This window comes from Podarcis filfolensis, assembly GCF_964270895.1.
Source record: "Podarcis filfolensis genome assembly, chromosome: 4".
In the NCBI taxonomy this organism is placed as follows: domain Eukaryota; kingdom Metazoa; phylum Chordata; class Lepidosauria; order Squamata; family Lacertidae; genus Podarcis; species Podarcis filfolensis.
The window spans coordinates 3,507,081-3,528,643 of record NC_139607.1 but is presented as its reverse complement, the minus strand read 5'-3'; the positions used below and the strand labels follow the sequence as shown (position 1 = coordinate 3,528,643).

At 39.2% G+C, this 21,563-nt stretch overlaps 1 protein-coding gene and 2 long non-coding RNA genes across 3 annotated transcripts in view; 1 reads left to right on the top strand and 2 right to left on the bottom strand.

The window, feature by feature from the left end:
* Positions 1-21,563, top strand: part of DIAPH3 (diaphanous related formin 3) — a 123,359-nt gene that overhangs the window by 79,586 nt on the left and 22,210 nt on the right. The gene's annotated exons all lie outside the window — the stretch shown is intronic.
* LOC310761333 lies at positions 1,604-7,081 on the bottom strand. The gene is made up of 2 exons (XR_014547397.1): positions 6,262-7,081; positions 1,604-4,364 (listed from the first exon to the last, which is right to left on the bottom strand). It is a non-coding gene; the product is annotated as an uncharacterized lncRNA (long non-coding RNA).
* LOC310761337 lies at positions 17,126-18,331 on the bottom strand. The gene is made up of 2 exons (XR_014547401.1): positions 18,046-18,331; positions 17,126-17,333 (listed from the first exon to the last, which is right to left on the bottom strand). It is a non-coding gene; the product is annotated as an uncharacterized lncRNA (long non-coding RNA).

The following is a 21,563-nucleotide window of genomic DNA, read 5'->3' as shown; positions in this document are numbered from 1 at the left end:
CGAAAAGCGAAGCTACAGGGAACCAGGCAGAAGGCCTTCTCGGTAGTGGCATCCTCCCTGTACAACGCCCTCCCTTCAGATGTCAAGGAGATAAAGAACTACATAACTTCTAAAAGACATCTGAAGGTGTTTGCATCCAGCACAAGTGACCAAATGCAAACTCTGCTTGCAGAGGAGCAATTAGGAGTGCACTTTAAGGCTCATGGTTTTTCATTTGCAGCTGCACCTTACCCTTCCCATACATTTCACCATATCACATCAGTTGTTGGAGGTTAGGGCAGCGGTTCTCAACCTGTGGGTCCCCAGATGATGTTGGACTACAACTCCCACCATCCCTCAGCTCTGGCCTTGCTAGCTATGGGTGATGGGAGTTGTAGTTCAACAACATTTGGGGACCCACAGGTTGAGAAAGGCTGGGTTAGGGCATGGTTGGGGGGGAAATGGGCTTGCAGGTCCAGTTAAGATTCCAGATGGGTCTAATTTGGCCAATGGGTGAAGGTCCCCTATGCATGCTTTAGGGGAAATGTAGCTCAAACTAGAAGAATCAGAACATCATTCAAGTGGATGGATGAACCAACAATACATCTGCCTGTCTGAATTTAGTCTCTGTTTAATCACTCTCCACCCAGTCCATTACTTTACCCAAGCACTATGTCAGGACAGATGAAGCCTCACTTGAATCTGATGAAAAAGAGAGATAAACTAGGTATCATCCAGATAATGGTGACATCTCAGAAAAATATGTGCTATGGTAATATGTACAGAAAAATATGTGCTCTGGTTGTCCACCCTTTTTTCTTTTTCTCACCATGCTTGTTTTATTGTACAACTGGTTGTACATTACTGGAGCAAGAGAACATTCTATTACAAAGACATACCATATTTTTCCGTGTATAAGACTAGGTTTTTTGTTTTTTTGTTTTTACCAAAAAATTAGGTTTAAAATTGGGGCTCATCTTATACATGGGTAGTGCTGAGTGGTGTTTTCTTAATTTGGAGTCCCCCAAAATACAGTCTTATACACAGAAAAATACAGTATGTACCTAAAAGAATACTAAATGATCAGAGCACATCACCTACTGTAGGCCTGTATCTGACCTATACATATGGAAACATCCTAAGAGGTGGCCCAACAAGTAAAAAACTCATTGCTGGTGGAATACTTGTACATCACAGAGAAAAGTCGCATCCTAGCTTATGTCCCTAACATTCTAGCTTTCTGCAAACATATGGTGCTTGTGGGCAAGTGTCTAACCTAATCCCCTACCTTTTGTTCTGCAATGGTATAGTCCCAGGAAAAATGCCATGTAATGTTTCTGAATATGTGAAGATATTCTGACTTCAGCATTGAAAAATGATTCCTCAGGTTCCCAAGTTCTTTTATAGCAAGGAAACACAAAGAACTCTTGAGTGTGTTTCTAATAGTTAGCAGATGTAACATTTTGAATAGCTTGCAATATTAACTCATATGGACTTACTTTGATTAAAGTTAGTAGCACTATAACGATCATGTGATAACTGATGAAAATGTTCAGATACTATATGAAACTTACAGTTTACTGTGGATTTACAGAGTTTGAATAAAAATTAGATGGTTCTCTGATTCTGATAGTAATATGACCTTTATTCTGTGTGTATATGTTGAATTTATTTCAAATACAGCAAATGGCTTCTATCCCTTTATACTTGGGATTTATTATGTACACAGCTGCTTAAAATGAAATTGCATTACTATTTCAAAAGATGATCTCAGCCAAAAGACATTTTGATGAGGTCTTCATAATGCTCTCTTCCTCTTCCCAAATCATCTTCTTGCACTTCCATTTCATGTCAAGCTTCCTATGGATTCAAAGAGCCCTGTAAAAGCACCGAAAGCACTTATATATGTTAACAGGTGTTCTCTTAATTTTTCTCCCTTTATGCAACATTCTTCTCGCTTTATTCTGTTCTACTCCAAAAGGGCCCCACACTCAAGAACAGATGGGGCGTGGAAGCACACCTGAATCTTTCAGGTGTCATTGGTGGCCTTTACAATCCCCACAGTATCTGAAATACCCCCACTCTATTTTTGTCACCTTCCTCCATCTCTTCCACGTCCCACTTCAAAAGCCACTGCTTTAACAGTGCCTTTCTTAAGGTACCCCATCCTTGAACTCAATTTCCACTGCCATCTTGCACTTTTCATTCACTTCTCCTACCCTTTATACATTTGCATTTTAAAGCTCTCTAGACCGAGACCATGTAGCTTCTGAGTTCTGTGCAGCCCCTAGTACACTCTAGCTACTTTAAATAGTAGTATTAATTTCCTTTTTGTCTGTACTGCACCTGACAGTCCTCAACTTGAGTATGTCACAATTTAGTCATCATGAATAGCTTTTGAATAACATTTGTCCTTTTCTTGATTTATGTCCTAAACGATTCCTTACTTCATTATAAAATGATCAGCATATTATGAAGTGGGAATGTAAAGAGAATTTATCAAGATAAACTGCAGCTAGTTATCCCATTGAAGTTATGTCACAGATATTTCAGCAAGGTCCCTGCCTCTGGCATTTACTATCTAAATGACTTGTGGCAGAAGATTATAGATCTTTCTTAGGAGGTAAAGGTTGGAGTGATTCCAACCCCCAACCCCCGCTTATTGAAGGCAAGTCTTGGCTTATTTAAGAGTTTTTCCTTCTGTGAAACCTGCATTCATTATGTAACATTTGGCAAATCTTACAGGTAAGGAAACACACATTTCTATGAGTTCATGGCCTCTTCTCATCTATGGTAAATTTGACTTATCAAGGGCAAGCCATGAGAGCACAGCTTTTCTGCAGGTTTGATGGGGAATGTCAGTTGCTATACCTTTGCAAGGATCCTTGGGGATTTTAGTAACAAGTCTGATATAACTGTAAAAAGCATCAGCTATTCTGGCTGCTTTAACCTCATACAGCATTTGTAGTAGATGGGAAGAACACCTGCGTATGGTTGCATAAATAGGCAAAATGCTTCAGGTTCTTTTACATGGTTTTATATTTCTTCCACTAAAAATATAAATGAAAAACACAATGGATTACATAGGCTGCATTGTGAAAGGCATCATATAGCAAGTTTTGAGACTCTTATCATTATCTCTTGGTTCCCATCTGCAACGGCTGCCCCTCTTTTTACTCTATCCAAAATATAATGCCACAGTCCATAAATCTATGAAATCCAGGCTAGGACATTGCTTTTGTGGTAAATTAAAGTGGCTACCATGGATGAGTAGTGCGAGCTAAGCTTGGCTTCCTTTCAAAAATGGCACTGCCACCGCCCAACACTAAAACACTGCCTGGAGGTCTGATGAGGAGGGTTGTAAATGGTGCTGCTACTGTTGTCGTTGTAGAAGCAGCCGCCAATCACAGGGCGGGAACACAGCCACATTGGGTCTGTGTCTATGTTGGGGGGGGCAGCATTAGAAGCTCATTACCTAAGCCCCCAAACTCTGATTGGTGCCAGCCTTGCCTCAAAATATATCTTCACATATTTTCGGCATGGAGAAAATGCCTTTTCTCAAAATGTACTTTTAAAAAGTACTTTACAATTATTTATATAATGCTTTAAAACTAAGTTTTCGAAGCAGTTTACGTGGTAAAATTGAGCAACAACGTACAGTAGTACCTTGGTTTAAGAACAACTTGGGATTAAAAATGCTGCAAACCCGGAAGTAGGTGCTTTGGTTTGTGAAATTTGCCTTGAAAGCAGAACGTGTTCTGCTTCCTGTTGAGTGTGTTCCATTTGTAAAGTGAGTCCCCTGCTGCTATGGGAAAGCACGCCTTGGTTTAAGAATGCTTTGCTTTAAGAACAGACTTCTGGAACGGATTAAGTTCGTAAACCAAGGTACCACTATAAACATCTGGGAAGTAGCATCTTAATTCTAAAGTTTTCATTATAGTTTGATAACTTCCTTAAAAGAGGATTGTAAAGTTTTGGAACAGGTTGTTGCTTGAGTCTGTTAAGCCGCCTTAGAAAGATTACACCAGTGGCTGTTGGGGGAGACTGGGAGTTGCTAGGAGAGCAGTTGCATTAAAATTTCTTCTTCCCAGTCCTCTTGTTGCTGTTGACGCACCACACCCACAATGGTCACATGGGAATATGAACACACTTCCATTCAGAGACATGTTGCTGAATACCAGGCCCAGGTACCACAAGATTCCCCAAAGGAACAACGTGTCTCATCCAGACTGAGGCTTTCATTAGCTTCTAGTTCTCAGAACTGTTTTATTCTTGTAGTTATCTAATATTTATGAGAGCCTTTTCAGTGATGAACACTTTACATGCACAGGGACATTCACCTGTACTCCTGCTGCTTTTTCGGCTGGCCTGTTCTAATCAATATGCTGCAAATCACAATAGAGAAAAAATATCACTTTAGTTGAAATTTATTCATTTTTTATTCCACATTGCTACATTGTAATGCAGAATTTTGTATGTTTAAAGGTGTACAAGTTTAATACAAAATATATTTACCTTCAAACAAATTTGAATAAAAGCAATGTGTTGTCTATAAAGAAAGGAATTTTTAAAAACCCTAGTTATTTGCTTTTTTCTGTAAAAAAAGTCAGTATAGAATAATTAAAAAATCTAGATGCTGTGTACTTTTCCATAAGTGTTTGCTTTTTTCAAAAACTGGATAGCTCAGCAGATACAAATAGTCAAATAAACAACTTTAAAAGTCAGCACCAACACTTTGAATTGTGCTCAAAAATGTACTGGGAGCCAATGTAGATCTTATAGGGTCTGCATTGTTATGCAGGTGTTATATGGTCCTGGCGGCCACTCCCAATCACCAATCTGGCAGCCACATTCTGTAGTTTCTGAGTCACCTTCAAAGGTAGCCCCACATAGAGCGCATTGCAGTAGTCCAAGCAGGAGATAGTCAGAGCATGCAGCACTCTGGCGAGACAGTGCACAGACAGGTAGGGGCTCAGCCATTGTACCAAATGGAGCTGGTAGACAGCTGTCCTGGACACAGAATTGACCTGTGCCTCCACGGACAGTAGTGAGTCCAATATGATTCTCAATGCTTGAACTGACCTTTGGTGGAAGCGAATCTAAGGAACTGAGACAAACACTGGTGACACGAGACAAGGCTGTAGACCTAATGAAACAAAAACTGAAAAATCACTAGATTTTAATGCAAAGGGATCATGGGGGGTGGATCCTGGATAAAGCTGTAAATGGCTACTAAGTAACCCATTTGGATATGTTCTACTGGCCCAGTTGGAGGCAATAAGCTTCTGAAGACGAGTGCCACTGGCCTGAACTAGCAAGCTCATGTTCTTACATTACTACTGGCATTAAACAGTGGGGTAGGGCAAAGGAGCAGCACTGATCAGTACAGATACTAACAAAATGCAATATGCTCCTGAATTTTTCTCTCTTCTTTCTTCCATCCAGCCCCTACAGAGTATCATTAATAAGTTTATTTAAGCATGAGCTATACAGTATGAGAAAAATAATATGACATCCAAATTAACATTATTTTTAAAATATATCCTAAGTTCATGTTACATTAGTCAGTTTTAATAGAATGAGATAAGGTTCTCCATCTCTGTACAATGATGTAGGCTTCTACTGGATAAATCAATGAAATGTTGCTCTTAATAGTACACAGAAGTACACGCCTAACAAATCTGTAACATCTTAACTGCTTTTCTTTCATAAGAAATGTTAAAGTGCAGGTGACAACTTTTTAACAAAATCTTCTAAGGTTGCTATGTAGGAAATGTAAACTGCTATGACATTCTTCTTTCATCATATAGGCAAGCATGAAAATGTCATAAATTTAAGTGCTTTGCATGCTTAAAGCTTTTACTAGTGACAAATGACATAATTGTCAGGAATGGGGATAGGGGAGAGAAGCTATACATTGCCACAGCCTTTTAAGGTTGCAACACTGCACAATACTGTGAGGAAAGTGTGATAGTCCTTATAATGTTAGTAACATTCACTTGAATAACCTTTGCTGATTTTATGGGGTTCTGTGTGTGGTTGATGGTAACATGGATAATGTCTGGCCTGGAAATAATTCACACAGACCTCCCTTCAAGAGTACTCACAGTGGCATGAAAGCTGCTTTATCTTGGTGTGAGTCTACACTACATTGGAGTGTATGAATGAAGCAGTTACAGAAATGGACAAGTCTTTGCATTTAAAAGGAGAAGAAAGTACAAAAAGATGTATCAGCTTGATAGGTCATTTCACAGTTATTCACGAACTTTATAAATTACTTACGCTTTGCATGCTTCCATACTGGGCAACCTAGAGATGACCAACTTTATTTTTTAAGATCTACTGAAATAAAATGGAAAAGCAGAGTATCCAAAACAAATTTCCTTGGTAACATACTACTATTAATTTAGAGAGCATGCCAAGTTCACAGTGTGAAAATGTCAGTTTTCTTATGCCATTCCATTCATAAAGAGGTGTAGATTATTTATCTCCATTTTCCATTCAAACACAGTATGAACAACCTGAAGGAAGTGCCTCAGCAATCATTGTCATTCTTTTGAAATACTGTGTGTACAATGTATTTTTATGGGCAATCTAAAAAACAAATAGGTAGATTGTAGCAACTAGATACTTGCAAGGTATTTATGATTTATGGATATATGAGAAACCAATTAATTATCTTTTATGGCAAAATTCTGATATAAGTCAACGTGACTCATGTTAATGATATGACAGAATAGTTCTCATTGTCTTTCATATTCAGATATTAGCTTCAGGGTGTATTTACCAGTTTACTTGAAGGCTCACCTTGCCACATACATGCCTACTTGTCTCCTTGGCCTGAGGAACTTATACAAGTGCTATAAATTTTCCTTCCTCATCTGTGAGGAGACAATCTTTTAGGGAAGCAGCACCTATGTTTTGGAACACCCTGTCTATTAACGTTAGGTAGGCACCCTCATCAAACTATGTTAAGACTTTTCCTTAAAAGTTTTTGTTCCTGCAAGCCTACCCAAACATTTAATTTAGTGTTATATTCTTGTTCTTAAATGTTTGCTGGTTTTAACTGTGTAATATAAGTTGATATTATTTTATGTAATTATGTATTTTATGTAGGAAAGAACAATTCACTTTTACTCTGGTTTCACTACAATACCTAAGACCTATTGAATTTGGTAGGACTTTATTCTTTGGGGATAGATAGCTTATCTAGCTATCTGAATTAAGTGGTTCAGTGCTATTATGTGTTTCCTGAAATGTTCATTTCTTGCCTTTATTCCTTTTGTTTGCTATACTTTGAGTAATTAAGGGCTTGTCCACACTTCCACTTGTCCTGTGTCTAGAAACCGGGTCATTTTCCACTTGTCCAAGCAATTTTGCGTTTGCCCTGCCACTTTACCCAGGAAAACTCACTCATTAGTGAAAAATCAGAACAAACAGCAAATCCTGGAAAACCTGATTGCTGTTCACAGTCCTAAACTGGAGGTTTTCCCAGGGGAAAGCAGCAGGACAAATGGAAGTGCAGATGAGCCCTAGCTTGGGAAAGCATTGTATCAATTAAGAAAGTACCATATTTTTTGCTGCCAATGGGGCGGCTGAGCGCGGGGGTGGAGGGATTACACGGCTCCCGCTGTGCTTGCTTTACACGGGTGTAAGTGGCTCCTGTCCCGCTTTGCTGCTTTAAAGCGAGCCACGGATGAGGGCTCCGCTTCCTTCCCTCCTCCGTGGCTCCCTTTAAAGCAGCAAAGCTGGGCAGGAGCTGGTTACACCCATGTAAAACCACATCAAAGGTGGTTTTAAACAAATTATCAATTAATGTTAATGGTTTTTTAAATGGATAATTATAATTTCTGCTTTGGAAGTATGTGTCTCAACTTCAGATGTAATGTGGTTTCGTTTGAAATACACTTATTCCAGATTTGTAGCAAGGCTACAAGTTGGTCTATTGTAGCTGTTGCTTAACATTTCTGTTTTGTTCCATGTTGTGAAAAGCCCTTGTATGGGTATTGCTGGAATGCGTGTGCTTGAAGTAAATCTTCTACTAGCCAGTTAATACTGCATAAAAAGAAGCTATTCATTTTAATATTATGTGCAATTATTTTTTCAGTAGAAGTCAAATTAGTTCACTGAACTTTTTATAGGGGTGTAATAACACTCCTGCCTATTGGTCATTCTTGAATGGAAGATGCAACTTGTCTTATCTAAACATTTTATGTTGGACTTACATGAAAAGGGCATTTCATAGATGAAAACTTTCATTATCCTGTCTGCATACCCATAAGACAAGCTCATGCAAAGTGGAGATGCTGGTATGTAGTGTAGTTATTTTAGAGACACGGTACTCTTAAAAAATCTACAGTACGCATCTCAGATCAGCCATGAGCTCTTCCTGCCCAAACGTTACTGAGCTGCTGTAAACTAAGATAATATATGTGTTTTGCTTTAAGCACATAATTTCAACAGAAATTGAGCTTTAATTATTATTTTTCCTATAAATCTAGAAAAAAATGTGTCTTAATTCCGAATTGTTGTACTTGCATTCTTTATCATACCTTAAGAATTGAAGTCTATGCATTAATGCTGGTGAATAGTTTTAGCTAAAATTGAGACTAAAATGAAATCTGATGGACTGAACAGAGTTGACAGCACCTTTTTGAGTGATGAAATTGCTATTGATTTATGACAAATACCAGTAAAAGCAGTCAGGGGCTGTTTTGCTGCTGTCACTTGAGAACTGAAAGTAGGCAGGTTTTGTTATCAATCATCTCTTGTCGGTATAAGACAGCGGCAAGCTGTTATAATTGATTTGATAGCTACATCTGAGTTTTGCTCTAGTGGGCACCATGGATTGTGGCAGAGCAGTGGTGCAGAGAATTGACATGGAAAGGAAATGGCATTACTCCTCAAAGGCAAAGTTATATGATGATTAGAAAACATGTTGATCAAAATGCTTCTCTATGCGAAAAATTTTAGGCTGAGATGTAGCTGGGCCTGAGTTTTGTGTAGAAAATGTTTACAAGGCTAAAATTTAAGAAGGAATGTTCTGGAAAATGCTGTTGACCATCAAACTCTGAATACCAGGTCAGAATGTCTTTTTCCTAGCTACTTTGAGGATGACTGTTGAAGGCTACTCGCCAATTGAAACTTTTCTCTGGAGAGCGAATGTTAAAGACAAATCTAATTGCCGAACTCACGTTTTTGTGGGTAGAATATTTGATTGGGGAGGTTTATTAGGTGCAGACATAGTGCCAAACCATAATGCCTGCATGTTAACTGTTAACTGTTCCTAAGAGTTGTTCTCAGATTTTCTACCTTCAGTAAACCTATTCCATATTGAATTATTCACATATCAACCACAAATTCCCAGTGCTCTGAAGTGGATTCTGAGCCTTTCCTGCAAGTGCCCATTTCAGGAAAAGCCGATAGTCATGGGCAGGCAGCCATTCAGGAAGTTTGCTTGATACTACAGACTGATTTCTTCAACTGAAGAGCTTTTTGAACAGTTCTGTCTCTGAGGAGGAAATCCATGATGCTTCCAAGAGACTTAAGTAGAGTAAAATCATAGAATCTTAGCGTTGCAAGGGACACAAGGGTCATCTTGGGTCACAGAGATCAGGCAGGTGGGTGCATGCAGATGAGGCGTGGAGATGAGGGAAAGAGCAGCTGCAGAGGTTGGGGGTGGGGGGGAGGAAAGGAAGTGGAGTTTGAGTGGGAGGCGAGGGGAGGGGCGTCAAGCCACTGTCAGCGGAGCAACTAGCGGTGGCAGCCAGCAAAGGTGCATGTCCACTATGGCTGCTGCTGGTTTCCTGCTGACTGAGAAAAGCTGCCTCTGCCTAAATGTCATGGGAAGGTAGTACCACAGTGCCTTGAAGTGAAGGGTGATCAGCTGCACTGTTCTCCATCAGCATGAGGGGAAGGCTGCAGCATTTTTGGCTGCCTTGGTTTCTCTCAGTGTAAGGGAAGGCGGCTCAGATCAGCAGTGAGGAGCAATATATTGCTGCACATTTCCGGGTCAAAATCATTATTACGCATTTTAAAACTGATTTTGGCCAATATATTGAAAAATTGCACAGCGTTAAAACAGACCATAATTGGGAACCACTGGTTTACGTTCTCTAACTACTCTGAATTCTAAAGGCTTGGTATCCAATATTTACAAATTACAATATTTACAAATCAGGCAGTGGGCCCCTTCCAGGGTCTTATGATATCCTGGAATGGTGACCTTAAATGTCAGATTGGTGAACATAAATGAGGTCAAATTTGGATAAATGTTCCATTAAAAACAGTTATCTTTTAGGATTCAATAATCTACTCTAAAACTACTTAGGTGATATTGTACTCTGGCACGCCTTTCCAAAATCAATACAAATATCTCTTCACTATGTTGGCAAGGTTGTAATACTATTGGAACTTATACACATGTGTGTTGGGAATGTGAAATTTTAAATAATTTTTGGGTAAAGGTTTTTACCCTTATCTCTCATAGATCAATCGTTAACACCAGATCCAGTATTGAACTTGCTTCCAATAGAAAGCAGTACAAATCCCAGAGTATCTCATAAGATACTGGTCTTTCTATTACTAGCAGTGGGAAGAATGTCAATTGTCAGTCAATGGAAAACTTGCTCACCTCCCTTGCTTGATCATTGATTTGGTAGAGTATGGGATGTAGCTCTCTCTGAGGATCAAAGAAAAGTAAGCAGGGAAGAGTCTAAATCAGATCATTTTGATGCTATTTGGTCTAAATTTTTGATACATGGCACTGCAACGTAGACCCCCAATGGTTCAATTGAGTTTGTGGAGAGAATGTATTTTATAAGATTAGGATAAATGCTTTGGATTGTGATTATAAAAGATGCATCACATGTGTTAATGTAGGGTATTATCTTCCCTCCCCTCCCATTCTTTCCTTGCTTTCACCCCCCACTTTTGTATCAGTATGTTTGATTTTGTTTATATTTTGACTTTATTTTTAAAACTAAAACAATATAAAAAGTAGGATAATCCTGTCACACCTTCCTAACATAGCTCTATGGTGCTCTATATATCAAACAGCTGAAAAATAGTTTGGTGCATACAGGACTTGATACTGTAATAGCAAAAATATATTTGATGAAGGAGGAATAGTATTTCTTTTCAATTGGTATATATTGTACTTAAAATTTTTAAAGAAAATATCTCTGAGAAACAATAGAAATATAGGTTAAAACAGGTGATACAGTAATAATATAGAGGTTTCAGAGCTAGTTAAGAATTTCCTTTGAATTACAAGACTGTTCTCCTAGGAAGAGCAAGCAGAATTGTTGCTAGGACTTATTCTTGAGGGACTGAAAACTCTCCATAGGGAGATAGCAGAAAACATAAGCTCTTTATATAGTGATACCTTTGTGAACAATATGTAAAAATGTAGACTTCCTTCAAGTTGCTTGCCTCAATGTTTTTATAAATTTCATGAAGCAATATTGTTATAATGTGAATATGAGCTTTCTTCATTGTGTTTGTTTTGTGTGTGTCACAAATCCTCAGTGCGCTGAAGGGGATTCTGAGTCTTTCCTGCAGATGCCCATTTTAGGAAAAGCCAAAGGCTGTGGCCAGGCAGCTATTCAGGGGAGCTTGCTTGACACGACTGATGTCTTCCACTTAGGATAAGCATCCACGGAACCTTGATTCTGTTGAATTGTCCTAATATGCCTGTCTTCATGATGGCTCATGATGCACAATTAGGTTGCACCCCAACATAAGGTGGGTTACACCACTGGAACTGCTGCTGCTGCTACTGTTGTGGATGTGGGTGTGTATGAGGGTATGGGTGTGGGTGTGAGAGAGAGAGATAGGAGGAGGAGGAGGAGAATGGAGTGAGATAAGAAATGAGTTTGGTGTTGAATTCTTCTGTTATACAGGATTCCAGAAGGATCAATTGAATCAAATCTCCCCATTTATTTATTTAAAGTGTTTTAGGCAGTCTTTCAGAGTAAAGGCCTCAAAAAGTCTGCTTACCTTAATCAGTGGGTGATTTTGCGGCAAGGGGCTGGGATGTGGCTGACTACCTGCCAGTGATTGGCCAGTCCAGCAGGCTTTGGGCAGGCCTCCCCTGAAGGCGGACCCATCTGGACAATCATTGCTGGCTGGGCCTGCTCCCGGGCAGGATAAATTGTGGCCTGGCTTGGCGGTCACTCCTTCTGCCTCTCTTCGCCAGTCATAGCTCCATCCCAGCGGTGGTTTACCCTTAGATGCACTCCCAGCAGAATGGCTAGAATGGTATTATCTGGCTTCACCCAATGCCTATGCCCAACCACATCTGTAACCAATACAGGTTGTGGCCTATTCAAACCCATAATGCCATATACTGTTGTTTTGAACTGCAGGATCATGGGGTCTTGGCACACAAATGCCATGCATAATAGAAAAAGATACATAAGTACATTGGACAAAAAAAATTGGCATACATTATTATGAGACAGTACTTTTGCTCCATACTTGTCATGAACTGCCCTGTGATCTTTGGATGAAGGGTGGTAACATTTAATAAATCAATTGTAGGTAGTAGTGGCTGGCAAGGGAGCATGAGTGAGACTCTCCTTGATTTCTAATGGTTATCAGGAGTTGGTAAGTTAGTGGGGAGCTTGGTGCAGTGTGGTCATAAGGTGGGGAGAATAGGATAGGCTCCAAGCTCTTCACTGCCTCTCCCCTCTCCTCTCAGTAAATGCTTGTGATATCCAGTGTTGGAAATCAGGAGAGCAACATAGCCCCACCTCTGCCACCCTGCAAGCCAGCACTAACTTCAAGGCCATTCACCATCATAACAGATCTTACTAGTGGATGTATGAGCAAGACCTCCAAAGCTGCTCATAAGGTACAAGCAAGATTGTACATATTGAGACCATTTAGATCGTCTGGTTCCAAACCAATTGAAGGTTAACGTCAGCACTGTGTTAGAAGAACTTCTGTACAATTGATTCCATGTTGTGGCTTCCTAATTCCCACCAACATCCTGCATTTTGCAGCAATTGGAAGTTTCCAAATCATGTTCAAAGCGCATTACAGTGGTACCGCTGGTTAAGAACTTAATTCGTTCTGGAGGGCCATTCTTAACCTGAAACTGTTCTTAACCTGAGGTACCACTATAGGCATTTCCCCTCTTAAAGCTGAAAGTGTTTTTTTAAGGATTATAGAAGTAGTCTCCTTTTCAAGATATCCCATAAGAAGAAGACAAAGAATTATTTCATATTGATATTGGATTGCTCTTATAGTTTACATTAATGGCAATTAAAAAATGATTTCAGGTCCAAAAACTGCTGATGAGCTTCAACTATGATAATTTATAAAATGTTCAACATTGAAGCAATACAAAAGAACCATATGTATGATATGAATTGTAGTAGTAGTAGTAATTTATTATTTATAGCCCGCCCATCTGGCTGGGCTTCCCCAGCCACTCTGGGTGGCCTCCAACCAAATATCAAAAACACAATACAGCATCAAACATTAAAACAGGGCCGCCTTCAGTTGTCTTTTAAAAGTAAAATAGTTGCTTATTGCCTTGACATCTGCTGGGAGGCATTCCACAGGGCAGGTGCCACTACCGAGAAGGCCCTCTGCCTGGTTCTTGCAGCGAGGGAACCACCAGAAGGCCCTCAGCGCTGGACCTCAGTGTCCGGGCTGGACGATGGGGGTGGAGAAGCTTCTTCAGGTCTACTGAACCGAGGCCGTTTAGGGCTTTAAAGGTCAGCACCAACACTTTGAATCGTGCTCGGAAACGTACTGGGAGCCTATGCACATCTCTCAGGTCCGGTGTTATATGGTCTAGCTGCCACATTCTGGATTAATTGCAGTTTCCGAGTCACCTTCAAAGGTAGCCCCATGTAGAGCGCATTGCAGTAGATGCGTACCAGATGGAGCTGGGAGACAGCTGCCCTGGACACAGAATTAACCTGTACCTCCATGGACAGCTGTGAGTCCAAAATGACTCCCAGGCTGCGCGCCTGGTCCTTTAAGGGCACAGTTACCCCAATCTGCCATAACTTGAAATCTGATGACGAGGCCCCGCTAATAGATCCAGCTTAATGGGATCTGACCCATGACCCACCAAAGGGTCTTCCCAGTAATGGCAGCTCATTTGTCAAATTTATTCCCCTTTAAGGTTTGGCTGGCATCTAAGTTGTTTAGTTTTAGGAACCAGCTTGAAGTCTTGTTTTTGCTACCAAGTTTTTTAATGCAGAAGAAAAATTGACAGAATTTCAGGAAGCTGTCAGGCTGTCTCTATTTTTTATTGTATAGCTAATATTTTATATTTTTAAATGTTGGTTGTTTTATATTTATTTTTGTAACACAATCTGTCAATTAGGATGAAGGGTGGGATAAAACTTTTAAAAATAATATTTAAAACTATATTATACAAATTTATAACATGAGCACCCCTTTTTACTGTTAGTTGTTTGATATACAGCATTAATTTTCAAGGAGTAATTACAGAATTGTAACTTATTATTGTGGTCATTATCATTATTCATTATCTGCCCCACTTCACCTTGCCTGACTCCCATTGTGACACATCATTTTGGAGAAAGTTGCTTCAGAAAATAATATATATATATATATTGAAGCTTTTTCTTAGAAGCTGAAATGGGGCAGGGTGTGTGTGTGTGTTGAAACCACATTTCTAACAAATGCAGAACTATATTTTCCAAGTTTCTTCTCGGCAAAATTAAGGGCTGAATGATGTCAAATGGCCTCTTCAAGTTCAGAAGCTTCTTGCATGATTATAACATGAAATTCTAATTATTTGCAATAGGAATGTAAATAAGGTGGCACCAAGCCTTATTTGCAATGACTAATGAAAGCTGTTGACTGTAATCAGAGAGATGCAGAGCAACAGGGGCAATTCATTAGGAAAAATGTGGCTGGCAAACAGCAAGTGCATGCCAGTTCGGGCCTTTCTGTTTTTACATCAAATTATATACAGTATTTGTTGTTGTAAATGATAATAAATAACTCCCTTTATGAGGAGAGTAAGTAGTGATAAGACATTGCTGCACAGTTAATCCTGCCAACTCCTGCAAAATATCTACAGGGTATATGTCATACTTGGCTTTGCCATGGATAGCTAAAGATGCTTGCCATATTACATTGATTAAACACATTTTAATTGTGGATTTCTTCTGTTGGGTTGAAGTTCAATATATTAAACACGTGCTTCAAGTCTTATTGCTTCACGCAATAAGCAGTTCCTTTAACTTCTGGAATTAATCAGATATTAATGTATTGCTTGTATATCTTAGATTTATGGTGTATTTAAGTCATACATGTTATTGTGACCTTATTAAAATAATAATATGCACATTACATTCTTTTATGAATGCATGCCTGTAACACTATTTTGGATTTGTAATTCTGAGTCTTCTGCTTCTGCATGAATATAATTGCATTTGTTTCTAGAAAATATACTACTATTTACTAGTTTTTGTGTCTCTAGTTAGTACAATTTTCTAACAAAGCACTCTCATATTGCAGATTGTGATATAAGGGGCCTTTTCCTTAAAAAAGAATGAGGACCCATTTAGCTGAGATTCCTGCACTGCAGGGCTTGGCTCCAGACAGAAACTCAAGGACTCGTAATGCTCATTTCAGGCATCTGCATTATCCAGCTTGGATTAAAAACAGAGTCGTAGAAGAATTCACATTTTACCCATCCAGCTCCCTTAAACACTTAGACACCATTTCCTTTACACAACACTTAACTCCGCAAGGGCCATGGGAAGAGGGAGGATCCGATCTCTTATTGTCTCCCCTCTCCATACACTGGTAACACGTCAGGAAGAAAGATCCCCATGACCCTTGAGAAACAAAAGGGCTAACTCTAAAGGAACTGGCCAAATAACAAAAGTCTTTGTCAAATGACCTAATGACCAATAGCAAAGGGGCCAAATGAGAATTATAGTTTCAGAGTATGTGCATCACAACTGCAAGGTCCTGTCCTATGTATCCCTTAACCCTAATGGTGGGGGTGTGATCAATAGCGGCCACTGCCCACAAGAGGTCATAGAGGCTGACCAATGATCAGTCACAGGATTTGGCCAAATTGTTTTGGTTTTGTCCCCATCTTACTTCCTTGGAATGATACTTTAGAAATAAGCATTGCTACTTTATTAGGAAGTAACTAAACTGAAGAAGTCTTACTTTGGGTCAGAAGGAGGCCCTGCTGTCACAGCTGCGTCTCTGCCAGGAGAAAAGACCTTCATCTGTTCTGGTTGTTTCTGTATCCTCCTCTGCAAAGAAACTGGACATTTAAACCTCACAGTTTTGGTAATACTTAAAGTGCCTTATGTTGGTTCGGAAGGTGTCCCTGCTCTCACCATTTCTAGCGTGTATTCATACCACAACAACCATGCGTTACTCAGCAGGAAGCCCTTGTCAAATGGTGAGCAGTTGAATGCAACCCAGCAAATTTCATGGCTGACTGGGTCTGATTAACTGCAATTCCACGAGCCCCAGCCAGCAAGGCCGGAGATGGGAGATGTAGCTCAGCCACAGGTCAGCCACTCCTAATATACCGTATTTATTTGAATGTAATGCACGCCTAAAAAATTAGGGTGCACATTAGATTTTATGACGCCAGCAAATACTTTTTTGGTTTCAAAGTTTTGAAAATTCAGGTGCACATTAGATTTGATGGCACATTGTGTAAATACAATAACAGAACATTCTTAACAAATACCACCTCTCAGCGTGTACAAGTAAAACTAATTTGTTATGTGACACCCCCACCCAGTATTTTCTTAATATTTTAAAACGTTTTTAACCATTTATTGATAATTTTGATGTTTTCTTTTATATTTTTGTAAACAGCTCAGAGGCAGTTTGCAAATTTTGTTTTTAAGAAATACATAGAATGAAATACTTTTAGCACCTTAGAAATGTAAGTGTGAAGTATCTTATCCTGGTGTGGGGAAGAGTTAATTCTAATGCACATTTCTATGGCTGAAGGGAAATGAGTTCACTGCTGCTCATTCCTTGATTGATTGAATTTCTATGCCGTTCATTCAGATGAATCTCAAAGCTGCTTACAAACTAATGACAACAACATAATAATTATAATAGAACATCACAAATGCAGCATAAATCATATAAAATAATTAACAAATAATCATCAACCAATCTCCTTTATTGGCATAGAAAAAGTGCATTGTATACATGGACTGGAACACAACACAGTTAACAAAACGTAGTTGGAGATACATTAGGATAAAACTGTCCAGACATCATGAGGTACGAAAGTGGCTCTTAGGACCTATGGTGACGTAATTTCATGGCGTCACTCAAAAATCTTGCCACATTCTCCCACAACATCATTCCTACAATTGATGAACAAATAATCAGTAAAACAATTGCAATCTATAAAACACTATTAACGAAACAGCAACTGAAACATAAGCTTAACACCACAATTACAGCAAATTATTTGCCATTTGAGTGAATGGTTAAAGATTCCTGAAGTATAGTTTGGATTTAACCAGACAGCTAGAAGGAAGGTCAACCTCTTAGGAATCTCAAAAGGTAAATTATACCCTGTTACGTATGTCTACTTGACTCAACCTGGCATTTGACACTGGGTTATATGTTTGGCAAGACCTGAAGCATTTCAGGCTCAATTTGCTCACAAAGCTTGCTTATAGCTAGCCGCAGTTGCACCCATTATTGCTGCCTCTTCTCACCTATATTGCTTCTCGGTGTAGGTATTCTAACCCTTTAAGGTAATGCGTCAGAACTCTCAACGAGGCTTCTTCACAACGAGCTTTTTCTTGTTCTAGAAAACACTGGAATGACTTTCCGAACACTAAATCTGTCCTATTTACCATTATCACTATTTAGTAGGAGGAAAAGTAGTAGTAGTAGTAAAATTTATATACCATCCTTTATCTGAGGATCACAGGACTGTTTACAATATAGAAACACAAAAATACATAACATAGTAATAAAAGCAATTACACCCCCACCTCACCCCCACAGTTTATAAGGCTATAAATTGTTCATCAAAGGCATGGGAGAAGAATGTTTTTGCCTTACAGCTAAAAATATGCAATGAAGATGCCAGGCCAGCCTCCCTGGGGAGAGCATTCAACACGCAGGGCACCACTGCAGAAAAGGCAGGTTCTCCTATTGCTGCCCTCCGAGTCTCTCGTGAAGAACACACCTGAAGAACACACAGATGATGATTACAGAGTCTGGATTGGCTCATATGGGGAGAGGTGGTCCATATGACAAGCACTCACATTGCCCACTCATATTTTTCATTAAACCAAGATATGAACCACCCTTCTCTCTGTGCATGCCTTCCCTTTTTTTTAAAAAAAAAAATTGTATTAAGTTTTACAATTTTATATTGATAACAATGACATTATTTCATTGTTCAATACAATTCCCGTATCTCTCCCCCCCCACGACTTCCCTCAACTTCCTCTTCTGTTTCATTGCATATTCTCCTGCTTGTTTTATTATACCTTAATATTGCATTTTTTATTTTAAATATTGTTTTATTTTAAATATTTTATTTTAAATATTGTTCTGTTCTTATCCTTTTTATACCATAATTGTTTTCAAACTACCTCTTACACTTTTTTATTTTTGAATTTTTACATCTTAACTTCTATGTCCATTTTGTTAATTGTGTTTACTTAAACCCTGCTAGTGAGTTCACTTCTTTACAATATTTCTGTAAGTACAACTTGAATGGTTCCCACTCTTTTTTGAAGTCTATATTGGCTTTGTCTCATAGGTTTCCCAGTTAGCTTCCCAATTTCCACATAGTCCATCAATTTTTCTTGACATTCTTCTTTTGTTGGTATCTTGTCTTATTTCCATTTTTGGGCTAGTAATATCCTAGCCGCTGTTGTGGCATACATAAATAGTTTCTTCTGCTCCTTTGGCAAGTCTTGACCTATAATGCCTAGCAAAAAAGCTTCTGGTCTTTTAACAAAGGTTATTTTAAACATTCTTTTCAATTCATTATAAATTATTTCCCAATTTTTAAAAATTACGTTACAATTCCACCACATGTGATAATACGTGCCTTCCTTCTCTTTACATTTCCAACATGCCTCCCCTTCAAAGTTTACTGCATTTTGCTCTGGAAATCTTCGCTTTTCATTTTCTGGCCAAAATCTTCTTTTTTTCTAACAGGTTGGGATTGGTAATTGAAAACTTACATGGTTAATATTTTAGCTTTTAATAAAAGGCTTGTTGGAGAAAAATGATCAGCCATAAAAAATAGAAAGGTTAAAAAATGGTCAAATGCCATGAAAGGATTCACTGATTAACAGTAAAAATAATGTTTCGTTTCTTCATTAACTTAGATGAAGCATGTAACTTCATTATTAGACTAATGAAACTGATATCTGTTTTGAAAATACATATAGTGCTTGTAGGGACCATGATGGATTGGACTTCACTAGTGGGCAATAGAAAGTTTTTATGCAGCCTACCTGCTGTCTCCTGGAAAATATCTCCCTAGCGAATTTAAAATGTTACTTTCAAGTCTAATTGCTGGAAATGTGTGTTTAGAATTGGCTACTCTACCACTGCTGTTGTAGGGTTCCTGTATGGTTGGCCAAGAGGAAGTGTAGCCCTTGGGCCAAAAAGATGAACCACCACTTTATTATACTGTCAATATCCACAGCAAGGCTCATCTGGCACTTTTGTTACATATCTTTAGGCACCACGCAAAAACATCCCTCTTTTCCCAGGCCTTTGGCTGCTTAAACAATCTACGGCCTTGTGAGACTTGATGTTGTATACAGTTTAAGGTTGGGGGAGAAGAGAGGAGGTGATCTGTAAAAAGGATTTATGATCTGAAAATAGAGGTGATGTATGTATTTCTGTAACCCAAGAAAACCTTTAATAAAAATATATATTTTTAAAAATATGGACTTTTAAACAGGGGGTATTGTTTTTATTTGTTATTATGGTATGTATTTTTGTGTTTTACAAGAGACAGCTAGCAGACTAGTCGTCTCTTACAGCAGGAGAACTACTACTGTATCTTCCACCACTCTCACTGAGCAACCCATACCTGCTGCAGTTCTAAACCAGCAAGTGAAGTATGTTCCATAGGGAGCTGTGGTGTTAGCATCTCTTCACACCTCCAAGCGGAGGTCTCCATTTGTTTTTATGCTTCTCGGAGGTCTCCATTTCTTTTTATGCTTCTAAATCTTCCCCCTTGTCTGCTTCACATACTTCTAAGCATCAGAGGCCTTCCAGTGAAAGAAAGATAGTTAATCCATGCCCATTCTAGTAGGAACTGCAATTGAGATTGTATTAAGTATTTTGGATAGAAAGCAAGTAGATCCCTACCTATTGTTGTTGTTGTTGTTGTTGAGTTGTTGAGTTGTTTAGTCATGTCCGACTCTTCATGACCCCATGGACCAGAGCACACCAGGCACTCCTGTCTTCCACTGCCTCCCGCAGTTTGGTCAAACTCATGTTAGTAGCTTCGAGAACACTGTCCAACCATGTCGTCCTCTGTCGTCCCCTTCTCCTTGTGCCCTCCATCTTTCCCAACATCAGGGTCTTTTCCAAGGAGTCTTCTCTTCTCCTGAGGTGGCCAAAGTATTGGAGCCTCAGCTTCACGATCTGTCCTTCCAGTGAGCACTCAGGGTTGATTTCCTTCAGAATGGATAGGTTTGATGTTCTTGCAGTCCATGGGACTCTCAAGAGTCTCCTCCAGCACCATAATTCAAAAGCATCAATTCTTCGTCGATCAGCCTTCTTTATGGTCCAGCTCTCATTTCCATACATCACTACTGGGAAAACCATAGCTTTAACGATACAGACCTTTGTTGGCAAGGTGATATTTCTGCTTTTAAGATGCTGTCTAGGTTTATCATTGCTTTTCTCCCAAGAAGCAGGCGTCTTTTAATTTTGTGACTGCTGTCACCATCTGCAGTGATCATGGAGCCCAAGAAAGTAAAACCTCTCACTGCCTCAATTTCTTCCTCTTCTGTTTGCCAGGAGGTGATGGGACCCGTGGCCATGATCTTCGTTTTTTTGATATTGAGCTTCAGACCATATTTTGCGCTCTCCTCTTTCACCCTCATTAAAAGGTTCTTTAATTCCTCCTCACTTTCTGTCTTCAAGGTTGTGTCATCTGCATATCTGAGGTTGTTGATATTTCTTCCGGCAATCTTAATTCCAGTTTGGGATTCATCCAGCCCAGCCTTTTGCATGATGAATTCTGCATATAAGTTAAATAAGCAGGGAGACAAAATACAGCCTTGTCGTACTCCTTTCCCAATTTTGAACCAATCAGTTGTTCCATATCCAGTTCTAACTGTAGCTTCTTGTCCCACATAGAGATTTCTCAGGAGACAGATGAGGTGATCAGGCACTCCCATTTCTTTAAGAACTTGCTATAGTTTGCTGTGGTTGACACAGTCAAAGGCTTTTGCATAACCAATGAAGGAGAAGAAGATGTGTTTCTGGAACTCTCTAGCTTTTTCCATAATCCAGCGCATGTTTGCAATTTGGTCTCCGGTTCCTCTGCCCCTTTGAAATCCAGACTGCACTTCTGGGAGTTCTCGGTCCACATA